Below are 21,454 nucleotides of genomic sequence, written 5' to 3' on the forward strand. Positions count from 1 at the left end.
ACGTCTCAGCATGGGCATGCTGTTATTTTAGGCAGTGATGGGATATTCCATTTACATACTGCACAAACAAAAACAAGAGCAAAGGGGAGAGAAGTAAACAGGTAGGACATTAACACAAATAGGGTAGTGAGACAGTTCTGGGAACTTACTTTGATGGATTTGAAAACTATAGTTTACAGTTCATACTACTGAATCAGGTTATAAACATAGATTATTGACTTGGAACATTTTTGTAAAGATTCTGAATCGGTAAATGAGAAATTAACTTGGCAAATGCTTTATTATGAGCTACGCTAATAGCTCACTGATGTAAATATCTATAGATAGATAGCTGGGGGGAGGGCAGGGGCACATGCATCGCACAGTTGCTGCAGAATTGTGTGCTCTATATCCATGCTGTCATGGTCTGTCCGTTGGTTTGTGTGCTAACTCTCTTCAGGTCCAGGTTGGGTTGAGCAGGCAGGCTCCACCCTTCTGGATTTTCCACTCCTCAGCCAAGACCACCTGTGCCTCATCAAACAGGAAAGGAGGGCCACCCTTTACTCCCATCTTTACCAGATTATGTGCAATTTTGATAGGTAAACAGGGTAAATCAAGTAGGGTTTTTTTTTTTTTATTTAACCTTTGGTGTTCTAGCATAACATTTCCAGTATTTCCCTGCTGGCTGATGGAGTGGACACTCATACTCACCTGTTTCCATCAGGCTGGATTTTATAACCTCGACCCTTCACTGTTTGCTTGTCTGTCCATCTTCCAACATTTCCATGCTGCGGAACCAAACCCCTCCTGGATGTTGCCTTCTAATAAATCAAGTAAGCAATCTGAATCAGCCACTTCTACTCGTGGTGGATTTTTCTCCGTGGACAGTTTTGGAATTAACTGACCCCATTTTATACCCGTTTCCTCTTCTCTAATCAACTGATGTCTGTCACTTGTGCATTATCCCAGAACTCCATGAAAGCCCTTTTGTTGTCTAGAACTATCTGCATTGTTTCTGGATGTTGAGCTCACTAGTTTTGCTGGCCTAGCAGTCCTGACACATGCTGCAAATTTCCCATTCAACCACATCCCAAAGGGTCCTCTACTGGGTTTAGATCTGGTGACTGAATACAGTGAACTCACTGTCATGTTCAAGGCACCAGTTTGAGATGATCTGAGCTTTGGTACACTGTGGCCATAAAGGTACGAGCATGGTAAGCAACAATACTTAAGGCTGTGGTGCTTAAATGATGATCAGTTGGTGCCAATAGGGACAAATTGTTGGTAGACAATATTCCCCACACCATTACACCACGTGCAGCCTGAACTGTTGATACAAGGCTCCATGTTATCATGTTGATGGTAGGGTCTTTTTTTTAGTAATCTTTTTACAATTGTGGTGAGCTTATCCAAACTGCAGCTTCATTTTCCTGATCTGGGCTGATAGGAGTGGCACCCGGTTTGCTCTTCTGTAACCCATCTGCTTTAAGCTTCGACATACTGTGCATTCAGAGATGCTATCAGTTCAAAGCAGCATGATAATGTGCAGTTTAACCCATGTGCCTAATGAAGTGGTGAGTGCATCTTTGGTCAATCACTCAGCAAATCCAAAATAATTTGGTCTTGTCCAGCTTTGGTTCATTTTCACTTGTCACTTTGCAGGACCTGTTAGCATCACACTAGTTAAAAACACGAGCATAGTTTTTAAACACACACTCTTCAATTGACTGAAAAAAAAAATGACTGAATGAGCACCAGCTGTTCGGACAGATGTTCTCTGCTTGTGTCGCCACCGTCACAGAACATTTCAATGTAATAACAGAAAATCGGGGGGAGCTTGTCGCAGATTGGAGATATTTACTTTGAAGCATGTCATTAACCATATGAGACAGTATAAGTATATTTTAACCAAAGCGCTGATCCTTCCCAAAACAGCAGCTGGAAACAAAGAAAAGAAAAGCGTTAGATGTGAAGTTCTTCTGTTGTAAGTCCTGCAATTTATTTCCCTCATGCCTCATTGTGGATTTTAAGCTCTTCATCTGGCCATAAGCTGAACTGGAGCACTGTCCTGTTCATAGAAAAATTAAAGCAGGGGCCTAACCAATAATTTATGAGTTGGAAATGAGAATGTGTAGGAAGGCATTAACTGTTACTGAAGCCCTTTATAAAGAGGCCCTCATAAGAAATTGGATCAATATATCAGTGATTGGAACGTTTTTTTGTTTTTTTTAAATGGTGCATTTCGGAGAAGTAGATGTCTGAGATGGAGCTACTCATGTGGAATATATATCAGTAGAAAGTCTTTTGTATTTGTACCAGCTTTTTCTCTTTGTTTGTTAACACCCTCATCATCTTGCATAGTGGGATAAAAATGTGAATATTTAATGAGGTCATCCGCTGTTTCTGGCTTTCTATTTAGCAGTCAGTACACCCATCGTCTTAACCTTTCCCAGGAGCCGCAGGGCACATTCACACAGGCCATCCATCCATCATAGGGCTAACACAGAGAAACAAAACAGGCTCTCATACATACCCAGGCACGATTTAGAATCGCCAGCCTCACAGAAAGAGCCCAACTGCTTGTCTTTTTCAGCTTTGAGCAGTCATTCTGTGCATGTCAACGTTCCTCCTGTGTTTTTGTGCCCCGCCGTCGACGGTCGCTAATAATCTGCAGAGACGCCAGTAAAACGCATTTCTATAATATGCAAACAGAATGGTCTGTGATCAGCATTTGATGTGTGCCACGAACTACAAAAGTAAACCCAAAAGTACTGCACACCTGACAGAGCTGTGAGTAATTTTTTTCCTGGTACCTGGCAAAGAACAGATGACAGCTTTTGCTGACTGTGAAACACTTGAAAAAGAGAAGGGTGAGGGGACAGACCATGATCTTTCTTTACCAAGTGTGAGGAGAATAAGATGTTCTGATTTAATGAATTTGACATTACAGGTATGACATAAAAACAGCTTTAAAAATAAATGAGTAACAGTGAAGTGGTTGTCCACGGGCAGCAGATGTACTGGTGTTGATCCGTGGTTTCATATTTCACCTTTCTTGGGATTTTCAGCCTTTATTTTTTTGTCTACATAAGTCCTATGTATGGGTAATTTTTGTCATCTTTATATCTTTTGGGTCGAAGCCAAACAGTAAACTAATAGTTTTAGTACAGCATTTCTAGAAATACACTGGTACGCTGTTGAGATTTTATAAAAAGAGTCACCCTTTGAAATAGATATTTGGGTGTTAAATGTGTCTGATATTGACCAACATGCAGCGAGAATAGTGGTCACTCCTGTGGACCTTTTGTTTGTGAGGATAAAAGTACTTTTAACCCTCCTGCCATCCTTTAAAAAACTCACACCCATCACCCTAGGGACCATTCTCAGCCACGCCATAAAAAGACCATATATCCATATCTTATTCCACTTTAAATTAGCCAACCTTGTAAAACTACTTCTCCCTGAAATATTCATGTAAAGTTTTAATTATATTTTCGTTGTTTTAACCCTTCAAATCCCAGTGTTATTACATGAGCGCCCTGTGTTATAAGCCCCAAAAACCAAAAAACGAAACTAAATATTTCCACAAAAAAACAGTTGAAGTAATATGTGATTGTCATTATAAGTAGGCCTTTAGATGGACCAAAGATTGGCACCAACATACATTTTGACCTGCCATTATTTTTTTGCATTTTTTTTGCAATTTAAAAATTAAAACTTCAAGGCCCTGAGTCTTCATTGACATCCAAGAAAAGAAGAAAAAATAAAATCATATGATGATAATTTGGGGTTGAAAAATAGCGTTTATAATGGAAGTCAATGGGCAGAAAATGGTCCCCAGGGTGATGGGTGTGGGGATTTCTGCTGCTCAGCCATTTTAGGCTGATTTAAGGAATTCACACTGGAATATTAACATTGACAGGTAAAAACTATCCTGTGGCAAGTTTGGTTATATTCCACTGAACACAGTGGAAATGGCAGCCATTTAACACATAGCAGTGGCACAAAAAGGTCCCGAGAAGGCAGGAAGGTTAAAGCCATGTTGGCCAGACTTTCATGACCTTTGATATGTCTGACTAAACAGCATGTGCCGCTGTAACACAGGGCACATACTGTATGTTGTATATTGTGTATGTATACATGTATGATACATGAAATTTCATGTAAAGTTTGTGGGGGGCTTGTTTTAGCATTTTTCTGCAAAATATGTAAACAAGGACAGGGCAACATGACTTCAGCTGCAGTTGGGCTTTCGAGAACTCTTAATTAAGTCAGACTGGAGTTGATCTTTGATATAATCTCTTAACAATAGAAAAGCTTCAGTTTCTATTAATCAAATTAAAACCGTCATATAGCAGCGACAAAAGGATCCTTCAAAACCCTCGAGACTCTAAAATATTTTATAGATCTAAGATTTTCTCTAATTGCAAATTACTATACAAGTGATTGCAGAAACCCTGAAATTAAGCACCAACAAGAGCACTTGTCTTTCCCCCCCTTCAATTATAAGCAAAGATATCTGCACTTTATGGGATGTGATGGAGTCTCTGACGCACGTTGGCAAAACCCGATGACACATTTTAACACAGAAAGTCACAGTGATCTGCATCTGGCCACAGAAGTAAACCCCCTTCTTGCCTCGTTTAAAGATGCTGTCATACATTTACTGCTCCTGCCTCAATAAAAAGTCTTTAATGGCCAAAACAATTCCCATTCCCCTGCATGAGTCTATGAGCACAGGAGCAACCTAATGACTCAGGAAAGACCAGGAGAGCCATTCAGGTAGGACGCACATTTGCTGACATTATATTAAAAGGATTTAGTCCCAGTTTGTATGTAAATGAGGGTGGAAAAGATATTTTGGTAACACTTTTGAGTATAATAGCCACCAGCACCTACTGTCACAGAAATTACTGTCGAATTAAATGAAAACCTCCCTGATCCTGCCTCATTTATTCAATTTCTATTTATATAGCACCCAATCACAAAAACAGTTGCCTCGAGGTGCTTTATATTTTAAGGTAAAGACCCTACAATAATAAAAAAGAAAGCATTCAAACCTGAGCACAAGCTTCACAGAGGCCGGACTGATTATGAAGGTGTTCAAAGTTTTATTTTTACATTGTGGAAGAATTCCTGTTTTTTCAAATACATGACAGTAAAACCCTGGGCCTCCAGACTGATCAGTAACACCCTGGCAACCACTAGTTGCTAGGGAAAAAAGTATGTTCCCCAAAGCTGACCACCAGAATTTTGGGTTGCAAGGACATCACTGACCAGCATGTTTGACTGGGCCTTAGATGACAGTGTGAGTTTGCACTCTATTACAGTAAAACAACAAGTGAAGCATATTTTCATTTCATTTACAGCAGACTTTTAACTGAAGCCAGACCAACAACCTACAGTAGAGAAAGTCATGCATGCTTTTATTACATCTAGACTGAATTACTACAGTTCATTACATGTTGGACTGAGCAACACATTAATATCGAGATTGCAACATGATCATATTTTGCCCATTCCTGAGTTGCTGCACGAGTTTTCTGTGAAGTACCAGATCAGTTTCAGAATATTGCATCTTACGTATAAGTGTCGTATGGACGTGTTCCTATATACCGTACCATTAGATCCACTGATCTGCATCTCCTGGCAATTCCAAATTCCTGATTGGCGGATACAGCAGGCATTCTTCATTGCAGCTCCAAAACTCTGGAATTGTCTCCTTTTTCAGATTCGGTCAAATCCCACCTAAACCCAGTCCCAACAGCCTTATGTCACTTTCCCCAGAACATCTCTTTTACTAGTTTTACTCTCCTTTCTCATTGTTATTTGCTACTTTAACTTTTATTATTTATTTATTTGTTGTTATTGTTCTTAAAGTATTTGTATTGGTGCTTTTATATTGCTGCTGTTGTGGTTAACTGTCCTATATGAATAAGCTGTCTTGACTTGAGTTGTTTATCTTACAACAACAAGCAGTTGTAGCTCCATTGAGACCCACTTTCACCCAGTTTTCTTCTGATTGGCTACCACTTGCAAACAGGTTTGAACAGTAGGTGGGCGGGGCTTATGTGTTCTCCAAGACTAGAAAATACTGCCTAGAACGGAGTGTTTAGAGCAGGCTGATTGTACTGTGCATACACTGATACACTGTCTTCATTGCTTCATTGTCTTCTGCACATAGAACAATATGTAACGCAGTGTTGACTGTATGATTTAATAGTGCAAACTGGATGCTTTCCAACACCTTTCCGTGTATGCAGTTGAAACTCTGTGCCCTTGCACCCATTAACTCCTTAATCCTATCAAGGATTTAAACAATCAATACTGAGGATCTTTTATTAGATTACATTGCTCATGCTTTGGGTTAAAAACAGCAAGCCCATGTCTGCGTTCATCAACCATGTCTGCTATTTAAAGCATCTTCTCCTACTCCCCTCCTCATCCAGATTTAGGATGTGACTAAATTTCATTCACATTGTGTCTCCATGCAGCCTGACATAGCTGAATGATGAAAAGCTGTGTGGTAATAAGTGCATCACAGATAGAAGCATGTCAGAACAGTATATTTCCATAAAATTGTGACGTGACCGTGGTTTTTTTTTTGTGAGTTTTTTTTTTTTTTTACAAAAGAGTTTGCACCAAGACTTCAGAAAGCTTATAAATACACATTTCATTTAGTTGAACATGTGATGTTGCAGAAAGAGAGGTGTTTGTCTTGTACAGCAGTGTTACACCGCAAGAGGGGATTTCTTAGTAAAAAGAAATCATCGTGAGAGAGACGAATAAACAGAGATAAATGAGTCTGTGAAGGTTCTCAGAGATAAATGAGGAAAAAAAGAATGTTTTGTAAAAGTTAGTTAAGCCCACTGTCCATCAACATTTTTACATCTACTGCTGGCTGATATAAGCCTTGTCTTTCAGTCTCACGCCCCCCTGGTGTTTGTTTTCTTCTGATTTTTCTGATGTGTGTTGATGTCTTGACAGGTTGTTTTTGTTTTATTTTTGCATCGTTTTTGTAAACTAAAAACATGCTATCTTAAGTACCGGTTTCAAGGATCCTATGCCTGTATCTGAAAAATAAGTACATATAATGACTGAATTGCTGCCGCTTTGTGTTATCAGGAGTGCTGTTTGTTTTTTGCTTCTGGAAATGGCCATTTTATGCAACTACAGGACATGAACTGAGAATACTGAGAATTGTTGACTCCAGGTGATGAAGTTAAATTCAGTGTTGGCTGACTTTGGTTTAGCCATTCAGGGGTAAACAGCTAAAAAAAAAAAAGGTCTAGCCTTACTTTTACATCTTATTTGAGCAGCATTTAAACAGTTGCACCAGTCCATCCACCACTGATGGAGCACTGAGAGTGTTGCACTCTTCAGATTTCAAATAAAATACTTGAATAAAATGTCCCACCGCAAACTATATGAGTGAATTCCAAGCACACAGACCAAATTCCCTTAAATCTGGTAAAGCAACAAAACAATAACAAAAAAGACCACATCTTATAAAATAAACCTAAAACAATGCAAATTTGTCAATTTTCATGTATATCATTTAAAAGTTATCAATCTCTTTTCATTCTTCTAAATACAATGAAATTAATGGTCACTCGGTGCGTGTACATACTGACAGTATGCAAATAATAAAAACACAATAAAAAAAACATAATAAATAATTAAAAAGAACCACAGGTTTGGATTACAAGAGCAATCACTGTTTCATTTTGAGCCACATAGCGAGAGATTATAAAGCGCCATAGTCCGTGTGTGAAGGCAGGCAGCAGTCTCCACATCTGCTGGCAACGAGCCTAATTATGTGCGGCCCTAAACAATTGTTGGAATTATGTAATTCTCTTAACAATAGCAAATTAGAAAAAATGTCAGTAAATTTATATGTGTGGATGCAGTGCTGTGCAAAAGTATGGAGTCCAGACTTTCTTGTGGTCTTGAGCAAAAGTTCTCCAGGCTGTCTGAAAGGCTTTTCTTTGGACACTGGCTGCTTTTTCATTCGTTTTCAGTCCGGTTCGTGTAACTGAGCATGTTCATAGGAATATTTCTTCATTTGTTTTTTAAGAGACTTAATGCTGATCTCAAGCATAAAAAATGAACCTAACTGAAAACATTAACTAGTGTTGTGTCTACACATAACAGACAAGTTAACAAAGAGCTATTATTTGAAAAGTTGACATATATCAGGTGGGTGTGCGGGGTTTCCTTTAGAAATTTTCAAGGAAATTGGACAAATGGGGGCCAAAAAAAAAAAAGAAATGTTACAGCTATAAAACTATCAAACTAGCAGTATCTGAAAGTCATGCCCTTAAGAAAGAGGACAGAATCTGGCCTTCAGCTGACCCATCTACTGCCTCGTCAAAAATGATCTCAGAGGACTGAAAATCAGCAGCAACAGGTCTTACTGATTAATTAATCTAAATTAGAAATGTTTGAGTCCAGTGTCAACAATATATACATTGGACGTGGAGAGTGAGATGCAACAGTGGAGTTTGAGATTCATCCAAAATTATGAAATTATGAGTTCAGAAAAGCACTACCATATTTATCCAACACCTGGAAAGCACCTGATTGTCAGCTGCTTAATTCTTAGCATAACAATGACCCCAGACACACTTCCAGCCCTGTAAAAGCATACCTGAATAGAAAACACATGATGGGACACAACCAGTCATGGATTGGACCTCAACCCTATTGAAACAGTGTGATATCATCTTGACAGAGAGCAGAACCAAAGGAAGCCACTGTCAAATGAAGAGCTTTGAATGTCTTTAAGACAGATAAGACAGAAGAAGTTGGTAAAAACATCTAATATTAAATCACGCCAGCAAACACACAGAAAGGTCACGATGGCAATAAAGCCAGCTTAACAATGCAAGTAATGACTGCAAAACTCAGCAGTTGCCGTGGAGGCACTGAGAAAGACCAGATAGGTACACAACTGGGAAATAAACAGTCTGGCTTATTCTTCAATCGTTTCTTCTTCACCCACTTCACACCAGTATCTGTGAGTGGGTTTAGCAAGGGAGAGCGTGCCAGACCGATTATATTTTTACCTCACAGACGTAAAATAATCAGATGACTAAATGTGATATAATCACAGTGAGGAAAATTATGAGTGAAAGTGGGTGTTAGTGGGCTTCAAGATAACAGAAACTGGCATGAACCAAAGTATCACGGGGATACTGTCGCAACACGGGAACACGTGGATACAATACGTCTGCTTAAAGCTGCACTGATCAGTACTTTTTAATCATCAGTGGATCGTATAAACATGTAAGTCGTGACTGCGGTTGCTCATAGTGACAAAGTGGAAATCATCACCAAACTCTGAGGATTCCCACAGCTCTAGAAAGAATTTATTCTTTAAACTTTTTGTGATGGTTTTTCCCTCCACCCTCCCTGCTTTCATCTTCTACATTTAAGTAGCAACAGGCAGCTGCTTTTAAGCTCCAACACCCCGCTGTTCTGAACTTCAATTTATCAGACGGACAGACAAATAAACTGTAAATCAGCAAATGTTTGCACACTTTTGCCACAGAGACTCTTTAAAATGTAAATGCTGTTTGTCCAACATGTTCCACATATTTTTTAAGTACATGAAATAATTGCTTGGTGCGATGTTTCCTGTTTTCATTCACTCAGAAAATATTCTGGTCTAGTTTGCCAGATACACAGCAAAGTCATCACATCACCAACAAAAAATTTAATAGCAGGACACAGCAGGGAAGAGTTCACAGGTTTCATGAAAAGGAGATAGCTGAAAGAAAATCTTCCAGCTATCAAATCCAAGACATGAACCAGACAAACTCAGACAAGTCTAAACGTCCAGTAAATTCTTAACTCATCTTTACTCCACAAGGCCAGCTTCCTGATTCCTGTTCTCCTGAAGGTAGTGAGCAAGACACTACTCAAGGTATGCAGGATTTCCTGTATGGAGGGAGAATACAAATACTAAGTTGCAAAAATTAGAAAAGCAGGCCAAATAACTAATGCTGTTTCAGACATGCTCCAAAGACACCTGTTAGTGATATTAGTGAGCATCCTAGTGAGTATACTAATAATTTCCCCTTTTCTTCTTACTGAAAAAACATGTGCTTCATGGTGTAGTGGCAGCAAGTGAAAGGTTGCTGGGTCGATTCCAATCAGGAAGGGCATCTTGTGTGAAACTGTGACATAAACAGTCTGTGCTAATGTCATGTTGATAAAGCTAGTATGCGCGCTGCCTTGTTCTGGGACCAGGTTAGACAAAAAAAAGTGTTTTCCATAATAACATTAGATCTAGACTTCATTAGTGATATTATATATATATATTGTAATAATGGGCTTGTAAACTGAAATTTAGTATCATAAAGTCAAAATTGAGTGGGTTTTTCTCCTTAATAAGTACTTGTCTTACTTTGTGTCCTTGGGCTTCACTAATAATCCAAGACAGCAGTAATTTGCCACATTGGAGATTTAACTTAAGCCTCTAAATTGTGAAGAAACTGTAATAATTCTTCAGGTATTCTGTTTTGTTAATTAAAGATGAGGTTGAATCCAGGACTCCCACAAAGCCTGTCAAACCTTTTTCTTTTTTTCTGAGTTAATCTGGTTTAACAGGACACTTTAATCCTTAACAGACAGAATTTTTGTCTTGGAAACTTGCCCGAACTATTTGAGAGGAAGCCAAAATTTAACCAAGCAAGTCACTGCCTACTTCTGCTTATTCATGTGCAATGTGGTAGGGAAGATGGAGTCGGCACCAGTGTGCTGGCATATGCCAGAATAAGAAGGCATTTAGAGCCTTTGCTGCCCCAGCATGTCTTTATGCTGCAGGTAAGTGGGCAAAGAATTATGAAAGACCAGGCACAGATCAAGTATTTTAACACCAGGCAGTGTAACCATCATTATGACTTGAATTAAATAATGTTATTCACAACTTATTTAATATTTAACAATCCCATTTAATTAAAAAAACTTACCAAAGACACTGCCTCGCAGGGCATTGATGATGAAATGTTTCATCCGATTCTACCTTCATTTTCTTTCCGCATTGTTTCGATATCCAACAGTGTCTCTGCCACACACACGGAAGCTGCTTTTGTTTGTTCCACAGCAGGTTGTCACAGCAGCAGCTTTTTTCTGCAGGATGTATGTTGTGGGTTTTTGAAAACACTGCGAGCTGCTGACCTGCAGAAACTAAGGCAAACCTACCGAGATATGATGCAGATGAAAGTGTCTGATCAAGCTGTCATTCTGACACAAATGTCCTCCATGGTGGGCGCAATGAATGCAAATATGCACAAATAGTAATAGCCCAAAGGTGTAACGGTGCCTTTACTTTTGAAGAGGGAAGACTGCTGGGACAGAATGTCTTAGATGGAATAAAAACTCAATTTTTGTGTATCTGTGTTGATATGGCACTCTGCCACATATATTCGGGGGACAGCAAAGAAAATCAATTTACGCAATCACTTCATGAGGATCCGCCACCCCTTTGGTGACAATCAAGCCCCCATTAAGTAAAAATTCATATTTATTATGAGCGTTAGTTCTCAGTTAGTTAGTTCTCAATGTAAGTCGAAGGCATGTCCTCTGAAGTGATGGGAATGCAACTGTGTTTTTGTGAGTGCGAGCATCTGCACATGCAACAGAAAAAACAGAAAAGTAAAATTGAACAGATCAATATGACTTTAGTGCTAAAATCCTTTTTTGTCCCTGCGTCAAGTCCCAAAAATCTTTTGTGTGTGTGTGTGTGTCCTGTTACTGAAAGAAATCTATTGACTTGCATATTTTCCACCTTCCTTTCTTTGCTGTCTCCACTGTGTGGTGCACACCAACATATATGAGCACAAAAGAAGCTGCATTTCATTTTTCTGTGAAAATCACTGAAATATGGCGCATCACTTTTGTCTGCAAGAGCTGAACATAGATTAATACCAGGCCGACAAAGTGTAAATCTATGAAATGTGAGAAAAGGAAACACTGACAAGTAGGAAACCTGTTGTTTTGTCAAGTTAATCTGGCCTAATGAATACAGTAATACGGGTATTATGTGGTATTAGGTTCATATGGTGTGTGAGTGTGTGTGCCGGGTGTGTGAGAGTGTTCATATCTCTGAGAGAGGGAAGAAACACATATCCATGACTGATTGTTCATGAAATCTAAAAATGTGAATAATGAAAACCGTGAGGAGCACATGTAAAATTAGCCCCACATTTGTTCACGTGATGATGAACAAACTGGGGCACTTGAATTAGAGGACCATGCTTTGAAAAACAGTACAGAAGAAAAAAGAAAGTAGAAAAGAGCTCATCATGTTGTCTCTGCATTGCCTGCTTCTCTCTGCTACACCAGAAAAATGGATTTCCGGGAAGCCCAAATATGGCCAGGCAACGATGAGGTGTGCAACAGATGAGTCATCCCTCAGACTCCCACACTCCCTAGCCTTGCATGTGTGCAAGTCAGAGAGGGAGAGAAAGCAGAGTGAGACAGCAAGCGACAAAAGAAAGAAAAGCATTGCAAAAGCTGTGTAACAGCAGACGTTTAAAACAAGTAATGGTGTTCACATTATAACAACCGCACATTCCCACTGAGGAAGTAACACGGCCAGAGAAGAAAAGCAATGACTGTGCAAACATTAATCTCTGCACTCTGCAATATAAGCCAGTTTCCTCTCTCCAAATCCATGCAATGCTCTACCCACAGCACTGCAGCCTGCTCACACTTGTATGTTTCATGTGTCGTGCATTGAAAAATGCATTAAAAAATGTGCATTAAAAATGTATTCTGCAAGTTCTGCACACAGGGTTTGAAATTAAAAAGCAAATTTTACATTTCTTGATATTTATTTTTTACTTTTACTGCATTATACATGCAATGGCACATCTTTCAAATGCACAGACTGCAATATACAAACCTTATGTCGTCCTAGAGGCGCTGTGAATATGTTGTTCACAGTGATATTACAATTGAGTGCTTAGAAATAAAATGCATTTACTGAAGAAACTGAAAAGCTGACTCCAAAAAGTGTTTTTTGTACAATCACATGCTAAGCAAGAATCAAACACCACTCGCATTTTTGCTTCATTTTTCCACCCCAGAGGTTGCAATTAGCAAATATACAAAATAAAGCTATTGCTCTTCAGATTATCTGGACCAAAGTTTATGCCAATTCATCTAGAAGTTCCTGAGACTTTCAAACAAAGCAGTCAAGATACCCACTCTGGTCCACGACTAACCTTTTCTTTTATCATGCTAATAGCCATGCTACAGACAGAAAGGTTAATGGAAACATTCAGGTTATAGACTAAATTTATGCCTCTGTGATAGGGAGCAGGGAGAAAAATGAAGTAAATGTATAAAGTAAACAAATACTGCCAGTAGTGTTGCACAATTAAAACTGTTGCAACACTTTTTACACAGCTTAGAGTAATTCAAGTCTATAATTCAAGTCTGTGGACCCCTCATTGGGAGAGAAGGAGTATAATCCCCTCTAAGACAGAGCTGTTTATCTCTCTGCTGTCTCTGTGTGAGGAGACAGGATTTTACCGAAATGTTAGCAGTAACAAATGTTAACTATATGAGAACCGGGAAAATTACACGGCTGTGACAAGGACAGATTATGCACTCATTAGTCCATGACATTGTGTTCCAACTGTAATCCAGTTATATTCGTTTAAACAGGAGATGCACTTTGAAGACAGTGATAAAGGTGTGATATGTGTTTTTTCACTGTATGAAAACCAAGCAGCACGGGGGGCCGGTTTTAATGTTTGATCTGCAGGTAGTCACCCATAGAGACATGGAGCTGTGTGGGAAAACTCATTAATGGCATTCTTACCACATTTGAATGTTGATATGTCTGTAATATTTTTAGGCTGCCATTGCGCCTTCCATTGAGTATTTTTACTTTCTTGAGAACAAACTGTAAACTGCAGAGCGTTCATAAGATGGAAATAATCTTATGAAATGCCAAATGCGAAGTGCGATGTTCATGTTACGTAAAACTCTCTTTTCAGGTTTGCATAAGACTCTTGAACTGTTTTAACTCGAGAAAATGATCTACAAAGGAAAGATTTGACATTTTAAGATAAAATACATTCTCACATTTTCTCGTTTGTCTGATAGAACTTGAACTTCTCAAAATATGTTTCACAGAGGCATAAATGTGTGTCATGTAAAAGGATCATACTCATTTTAAATCATGTAAACATTACACTGACCAGTCACTTAATTAATGCTTGTTATTGTGAAAGTCTAGTCAACCAATTACATGGCAGCAACTCAATGCACTTAGGCATTGAGTCAAATTTGCTGAAGTTCAAAGGCGATTTTAGTGACTTTGAACATGGCATGGTTGTTGATGCCAGACAGGCTGGTCTGAGTATTTCAGAAAATGCTGATCTGCTGGGATTTTCCCACACGACCATCTCTGGGGTTTACAGAGAATGATCTAAAAAAGTGAGCGGCAGTTCTCTGGATAAAAATATTCTGTTGATACCAGAGGTCAGAGGAAAATGATTAGACTTTTCAAGTCAGCTGAATTAATTTCATTTCAGTTACATGGGATTAGGAAACAACAGTCTCCTCAAGGTGCTTTATAGTGTCCTGATTTGGTGCTTTATAAATAGAATTCATTTTAATTTAATTCAGCCTCACAGGATGGCAACAGTGGACAACTACAGTATGCAGAAAAGCATCTCTGAACACACAACATGAAGCTTAAATCAAATTGGCTACAGCAGCAGAAGACCACACGCTGTAACACTTCTTTCATTTACAAAGAGGACACTGAGACTGTAATTTGCACAGGCTCACCAAAAGTGGAAGATTGTGAAAATGTTGCCTGGTCTAATGAGGGTCAGAATTTGGTGTAAACAACATGAAAGCATGGGTCCCTTCTGTCTTACGTCGATGTTCAGGCTGGTGGTGCTGGTGGTGTAATGGTGTGGGGAATATTTTCTTGGCACACTTTGAGCCCTTTAGTACCAATCGAGCATCATTTATAGACCACAGCCTGCATGAGTATTGTTGTTGACCGTGTCCATCCCGTTATGACCTGATGGCTGCTTCCAGAAGGAACACGTACCAAGTCACAAAGCTCAAATCATGTCAAACGTGTTTCAGGGAGTTCACTGCACTCATGTGACCTGAACCTGTTGAGTTTATGCCACAAAGAATTAAGACACGTGTACCTAATAGTGGCTGATGAGTATATGCCATATGAGTCTGTCTCTTCATGCAAAGCTCAGCAAACTGTCCGATGACTGTCGTCTTATATTTAATGGATCGGCATGAGCTTCTCATATTAGTCGTCATAGGATAGCAAGGTTGCATCTGTCCTTAAACCGTCCCTTTAAAGCTACTTACAGTTTCTTTAGTTTCTGTACATTCTTGACTTTTTCTGATGTGGTTAGTTACAGATTTACAAGGTAAATGAAAAATGTTATGTCAGTGTCGCTTTGATTCCTCTACATTTATGTCACTCTTTTCAGCAGCTAAGCAAGAAATGAGTCAGACCCTCAAGGCCAGCCTGGCTTTTGTATTATCCAGGTTTTTCATCCTCTCTCTACTTGTTTGGGATTCACCGCACTACTCATCCACAGGTAACACCATGTATGTCTTTCCTGTGGCCAAATCTGTTTCCTCTGAGGGGACCTGTTGTGAAGAGGCCTTCCTCTGGCACTCAGTGTAACGAAACTCCTGTGAGTCATTCTCCTGCATGCCTACATCTCTTTCGCGCTCTCTCCCTGGTGTTTATTAAATTCACACCACCTGCCCTATCAGTGCATAATGAATCTTGCTCTTTCACAGACGTGACGATGACAAAGAACAGTTCGGTGCGTGCTGTTAGCTCACTGTAATTGTTGTCGCTGAGAAAGTCATGAACAACGGGAAAGCTTCCACTGGATCAAAATGAACATTATGTTCCATGCATATCATTCATTTTGTTGGTATGATCCGACACAAACGCACAGTTCTCTTGGGTGCACGCCCTGCCTGTCCACCTCAGTTTGACACGTGGACAGGCAGGGTGATTTTGCTTCTGTTCTTGAGAAAAATCTAGGGGGTTCAATTCAGCATGCGCTAAATGTTAAGGGAGGGGAATCAATTTTCTGTCTCAAGTCAATTTTTTATTCTCTGCCTCCAAATTGATGTCTAAAACGATTCTACTGCCACCCAGTACACTCAGCCGTTGCAGTGAAAAACGGGAAGTGGACACAATGGGGGAGTTAATGACCAGTTGATGAGCCCTGAGGGATATTGATTGTGAAGAGTGAGACCATCTTAGTGTAGTTGAGTGTGAACTGTAAGTACCTTGAGACCTTTAAAACGTTCCTTCATAATCTTCCTTCTTCTCAACCTTGTCTCTTAAAAAAGTATTTATCTACCATGCTGCCATCCAGGATATGTTACTGAAATTGTGTGGAAACTTTAATTAGTTTATTTGGTTAAAGTTGGGGGGAGATTGTTGTCTTGGTTAAATAAACAGTGCGTATTTAGTTTTCTAGTACATAATCTTTCCTGAACTTCAATCATCCTCTATGACATCTGTGTGTGTGTGTGTGTGTGTGTGTGTGTGTGTGTGTGTGTGTGTGTGTGTGTGTGTGTGTGTAGTGCAATATCTAATGAGATTATGCTCTTACGACTACAGAGCTACCAGTGGGGGGGCTAACCAAATCAAAATATCAATAATATGATGTTATATAAGGTAGATCACCCAAACAACAACAGCCAGCTCGTGTTTGTTTTCATGCTGCCACTTATTGTCCGTGCGGTACAGTATGTCCTGGTACATCGTACAGTTTTTTCCCTGGTCTAAAGGTGAGTTATGGTTTGTGTGTGAGTGTAGCAGCTTTTGACCTTTTATGGCTATGTTTTATAGAGGTTCAGTGAGTTTGTGATGCGCTTTAGAGAAAGGGATGTGAGGTTAACATCCTGCCACCAAACACAAGATTAGCTTTGACACGTGTCCACTCACTATGGGGACCTGTCAGGGGTGCACCCCACCTCTTGCCCTGTGATTGCTGAGATAGGCTCCAGCACCCCCTGCAATCCTAAATTGGATAAGTGGTAGAAAAAGTACGGATGTGTCCACCGACTGACAGCGGCAGTTGTTGCTGTCTTGTCAATCAGTGTTTGAAGGATGAAGACAAAGAAAAAGGCGAGAAAAACGATGAGCAGCAAAAGTCTGACTGGCACTGTCATGGTCCTGGGTCGTGCGACCCAGTGTTTTGTGTTTTAGCCTATTTTGATGTTTATTCTTTGTTTAGGGTCACTAAGGCAGTCCAGCCATTTGTACATATTACCCGTGTATTAAGTCTCCCTTGCCCTTCGTGTGTTTATGTCTGCGTGTCTTATATTGTCAAGTCCATGCTGTCGGTTATGTCATCTCCCCTGTACTACGTCTCCCCGGTTCATGTGTCTTGTCTAATCTCCATGTTTCCTGTTTTACTTTGAAAGTCTGTATTCACGGTCAGTGTATTCAGTTTCACTCCTTCTGTCCTGTCGTTAAGTTCATGTGTGTCAGCTGTGTTCCCATGTGTGGCCACCAGAGGTGGGACCAAGTCATTGTTTTGCAAGTCTCAAGTAAGTCTCAAGTCTTTATCCTCAAGTCTCAAGTCAAGTCTCAAGTAATGTCAGGCAAGTCAGAGTCGAGTCTCAAGTCACTGGTGTAAAAGTCCGAGTCAAGTCACAAGTCTGAAACTTTGAATTTCAAGTCCTTTCGAGTCTTTAAAAAAAAAACAACGAAAAAATAATGTTGCAGTTATGCTAAATGTAAATATTAGACCATGTAATTTTTAAATCTGTGTTTTTCTCAACACATGACAAAATAGTGAACTTAGAAAATATACACAAATTGTGAAATTGCACCTCTTTAAAATGCAGCTCAATTAAACCTAGCTCCAAGAATAATTTTCACCGACAGTTCTGAGATAAGCTGCATGTTATTCTTGGATGCGGTTGTAGGACCAGCTTTAAAATCGCATGACAAAAATATCATACATATTAAAAAAAACTGAATCACCAACGTAGCCTGGAAAACATTTGCTAGTTAGATGAAGTCAGCTATCTCATCTTAGCATATTTATATGCATATTTATAATCATACGCTTCTTGGAGTGAGTGCATACACTCATGAAGTTTAGTAACTTCAGGTCACTGCAACAAGCCCAGGTACAGTTTACCGACGGATGGGTGCAGGACCTTGAAATGCACCGTGTAGAACGAAAGACCATCGTACGTATCATAAGTTTACCAGTCTCACAAATTGTCGTCATAAATACACATTCCTTAACCGTTTATTAATAGGACCCTTGAGCTCAACGGTAATTAATTAGTAGTGGAAATAATTTCTGGTACCCATCACAGAAATGTAGCAGTGACAACAATATTGTATGCTGTAATCGTACTGGGCAATTAGTGATACAAAACAACTGTTTTATCCTGTGAATAAAAGTATATGTTTTTGTCAATGTACCATAATAACAGAAGCGAAACGCAATATTGTGTCAGGACAATTCACTATTTATGCACAATAAACAAAGGAGCATAGCGCGACAATTTCTGTTCTTGCTTGTAACCTATATCACCAATTATGTTATGAAAATGACGTATTAAGTACTAAAAGACACTGACCTTCGTGTAAATGCTTGGAGCAGACTAACCTGTGAGCTGGAGTGTTCTGGGACGTTATATTTGATCTTTGAATGGCTGCAATCCAGGCCATCCGTCGCGTCTTTGTTACTTCGGAAACATGAACAATTTCTCTTCAACGACGTAATCCGATAACAACCGATCTCTTTACCCGTCGGCTTCCCGTGGCTGTCATGCGACCGGCTATTGCAGTTAATAATACAACAGCTTCTTGACATTTTTGTGTTTCTTTTTATCGCTGTATAACTGATTTTAATTGAAAGCCTGTGTGCGCTAGTACCGCTTGCCACGAGTTCCCAGAATCCTTTGCGGTTCTACCCGTGAATGACGTCACATTTTCAATCTCTATATAATATGCATGTTAAATTTTATATTTGGGGTAAAATATCAAGTCTTTTCAAGTAAACCGGTTCAAGTCCAATTCAAGTCCCAGGTCATTGGTGTAAAAGTCCAAGTCAAGTCACAAGTCTTAGAACATTTTTTCAAGTCAAGTCTAAAGTCATAAAATTAATGACTCGAGTCTGACTCGAGTCCAAGTCATGTGACTCGAGTCCACACCTCTGGTGGCCACTTCCCCTGATCATCCCTCATGTGTATTTAGTCTCTGTGTTTCATACAGTCTGTCTCGCGTCGTCTGTGTTACCACCTCCTGTGTTCTGTACCTCCAGCCATAGTCTTTCCTTAGTTTTGTCCAGTTTAGGTTTTCTGTTGAGTACTACACGTATGCTGCCCTCATTCTGTTTTTGTTCTTTTCATCAGCCATAATAAAAGGCTCGTTTTGTTGGAATCCACTCCTGCATCCTCGTTTGTGTTCGCACCTGGGTCCACCACACACCTTTCCGCACGGTCTGCCTCCGCAGACCGTGACAGGCACATGGCGATAAGAGTGAAAGTGTGGCATGAAAGACACCTTTGAAGATATTCTTTTCTCACTTTTTCTCAGGTTTAGTTGTAAAGGGAAAGGGGTCTCCTTTTGTCACTGAAAGTAGGTCATCGTGTGAAAAAAAAAAAAATTCAATTTTCATGTTTAAATGCAAATTCCCACGTATTATATCAAGTACGATCTCTTTTATTTGTAGATGTAAGCCAAATTCTTGAATTGAGAAGTGAGTTTTCCTCACCTTTTGTTTTCTTTCACTTCCAGGGAAGCTCTTATCAGTACTCCCACTAATAACGAGTAATTGAAACCATTACTTTAACTATCAGTACACATGAAGTGGCAGTAGATAAACAATGATGAGCAAGTAGGCAAGTAGGTGGTCATTTAGAGGGAAATTATGCCACACTGCAAGTGTAAAGACGTGTTTTTTTACAGCAGAACTGCTCATTTTTATGTTTTATACATGTATGTGTTTTAACCAAGATTTGAAAATAAAAGACATCTTCCAGTGATTTGAAGAGCAAGTAGAGCATCGGAAATATCATTAAAGCTACTTTATCAGAATTTCAAATCCACGCCAAGCATAGCTGTTGGAGGCCTGCCTTGCTCATGCCAGCAGACACCCACCAGGATTTCTGTTTTTGCCTTTTGTTTCAAGTTACTTGGCCAAAACCACACATACGCAAAAAGAAAAAACTAAGAACTGCATATCTGGCTGACTTTTAAAAGTGAATTCACACCGGGTGCCAGTACGGTTCACCGGGTCAAACAGGCGGCCTGCACATGTGCTAAAAAGGCTTCTCCAGGGGTCTCAGTTCAGGTCTGCCATGGGCTATTTCCCTTTGCGCTCTCTCTTTACTCTACCATTCTGATCAGAATAAAGGCCAAAACATACACAAAATCAATTTAAAAGTTAGTTTACACATGTGCCAGATTAATGGGATCCACTTTATTTTACCGGATGAAAATATGAAAATATTTATTTATGAAACCTCCAGATTAAGATTAAACACCCTGGTTAGGAAAGTGTTCTGTGAGTTATTTATCTGTATCATATAGCAGATTACCAGCTACATCTGTACATATAGTTTTGGATTTGTTTGTGCTATAGTTGTGTTTTATTTTCTTTTTCTTTTACAATAGGAACTACAGCATTTGCTGAACTGTTTACTCTCAGGCACTAAGCATTGTGGGCTTTTTGTTGTGTTTTGTTCTGTTCTGTAAATGCACTCTTTCCACAACTTTTCCAGGTGAATCAGGTGAGTTGAGAAAAGTTGTGGAGTAGTTCATCTGTGTTGTAGCGTCCACAGGATGTAGACCTCTTTAACAGAGTGGTGTGCTGTCTGCTTTGTGAGGGGTGATTTGCAAGCCCAGGTCATGGTAATTGGTTTTGGACGAGGACCAATCCACCGTATCCTTTTTTCACCCTCTACTGTGTCTGTGTCCTACTTTTGCTCTCCACTGTGAAAAAGGAAAAGTAAATAAAAACATTTGTATCTCCTGTTTTGTGTTGTTCATTGCCTTTCTTTCAAGCTGTCAGGAGTATTAAAGCTACAGCAAGTGTGCAGCATGAAGCAGATCATTTGTGCAGCATCTTATTTAGTTAGAGTCTCAGCAAATACGCTAATTGTACGTGGCAAAAAGCTTCTGCACACAGGCACAGCTGTCTTGTTATGCAAGTACCTGTAAGATGCATGAGATGTTCTTCTTTCAAGCAGACTGCAGCTGAGCACATTTCAGACTGAACGATCAATGTAAGCACTGAGACTTCAGCTGCCAAAGAGTAACAGGGACAAAAAGCCTCTTTAATGTCTGTCTCTCCAGTTTCATCCAAATTTTTGCAGTGCATGTAATGTACATGAATCTCAAGTAGTAACCGGTTTTCAAAATCTTTCCTTTATTTCCATATTTACAAATTTTTTAGTATTTGTTTATATAATT

At 39.5% G+C, this 21,454-nt stretch overlaps 1 protein-coding gene across 1 annotated transcript in view; it reads left to right on the top strand.

Moving 5' to 3' along the window:
• Positions 1-533: 533 nt before the first annotated feature.
• The window catches only part of LOC147303784 (adhesion G protein-coupled receptor B1-like), a 47,286-nt gene continuing 26,365 nt past the window's right edge, over positions 534-21,454 (top strand). The window contains exon 1 of the mRNA XM_086280226.1: positions 534-812. The gene's annotated coding sequence lies outside the window, so the exon portion shown is untranslated. The remainder of the gene's footprint in view (positions 813-21,454) is intronic.

This window comes from Aulonocara sp. 'chitande type north' Nkhata Bay, linkage group LG22, assembly GCF_057382095.1.
Source record: "Aulonocara sp. 'chitande type north' Nkhata Bay isolate Kocher_YH1m ecotype deep benthic linkage group LG22, A_spYH_male_GT1.1, whole genome shotgun sequence".
NCBI lineage: Eukaryota > Metazoa > Chordata > Actinopteri > Cichliformes > Cichlidae > Aulonocara > Aulonocara sp. 'chitande type north' Nkhata Bay.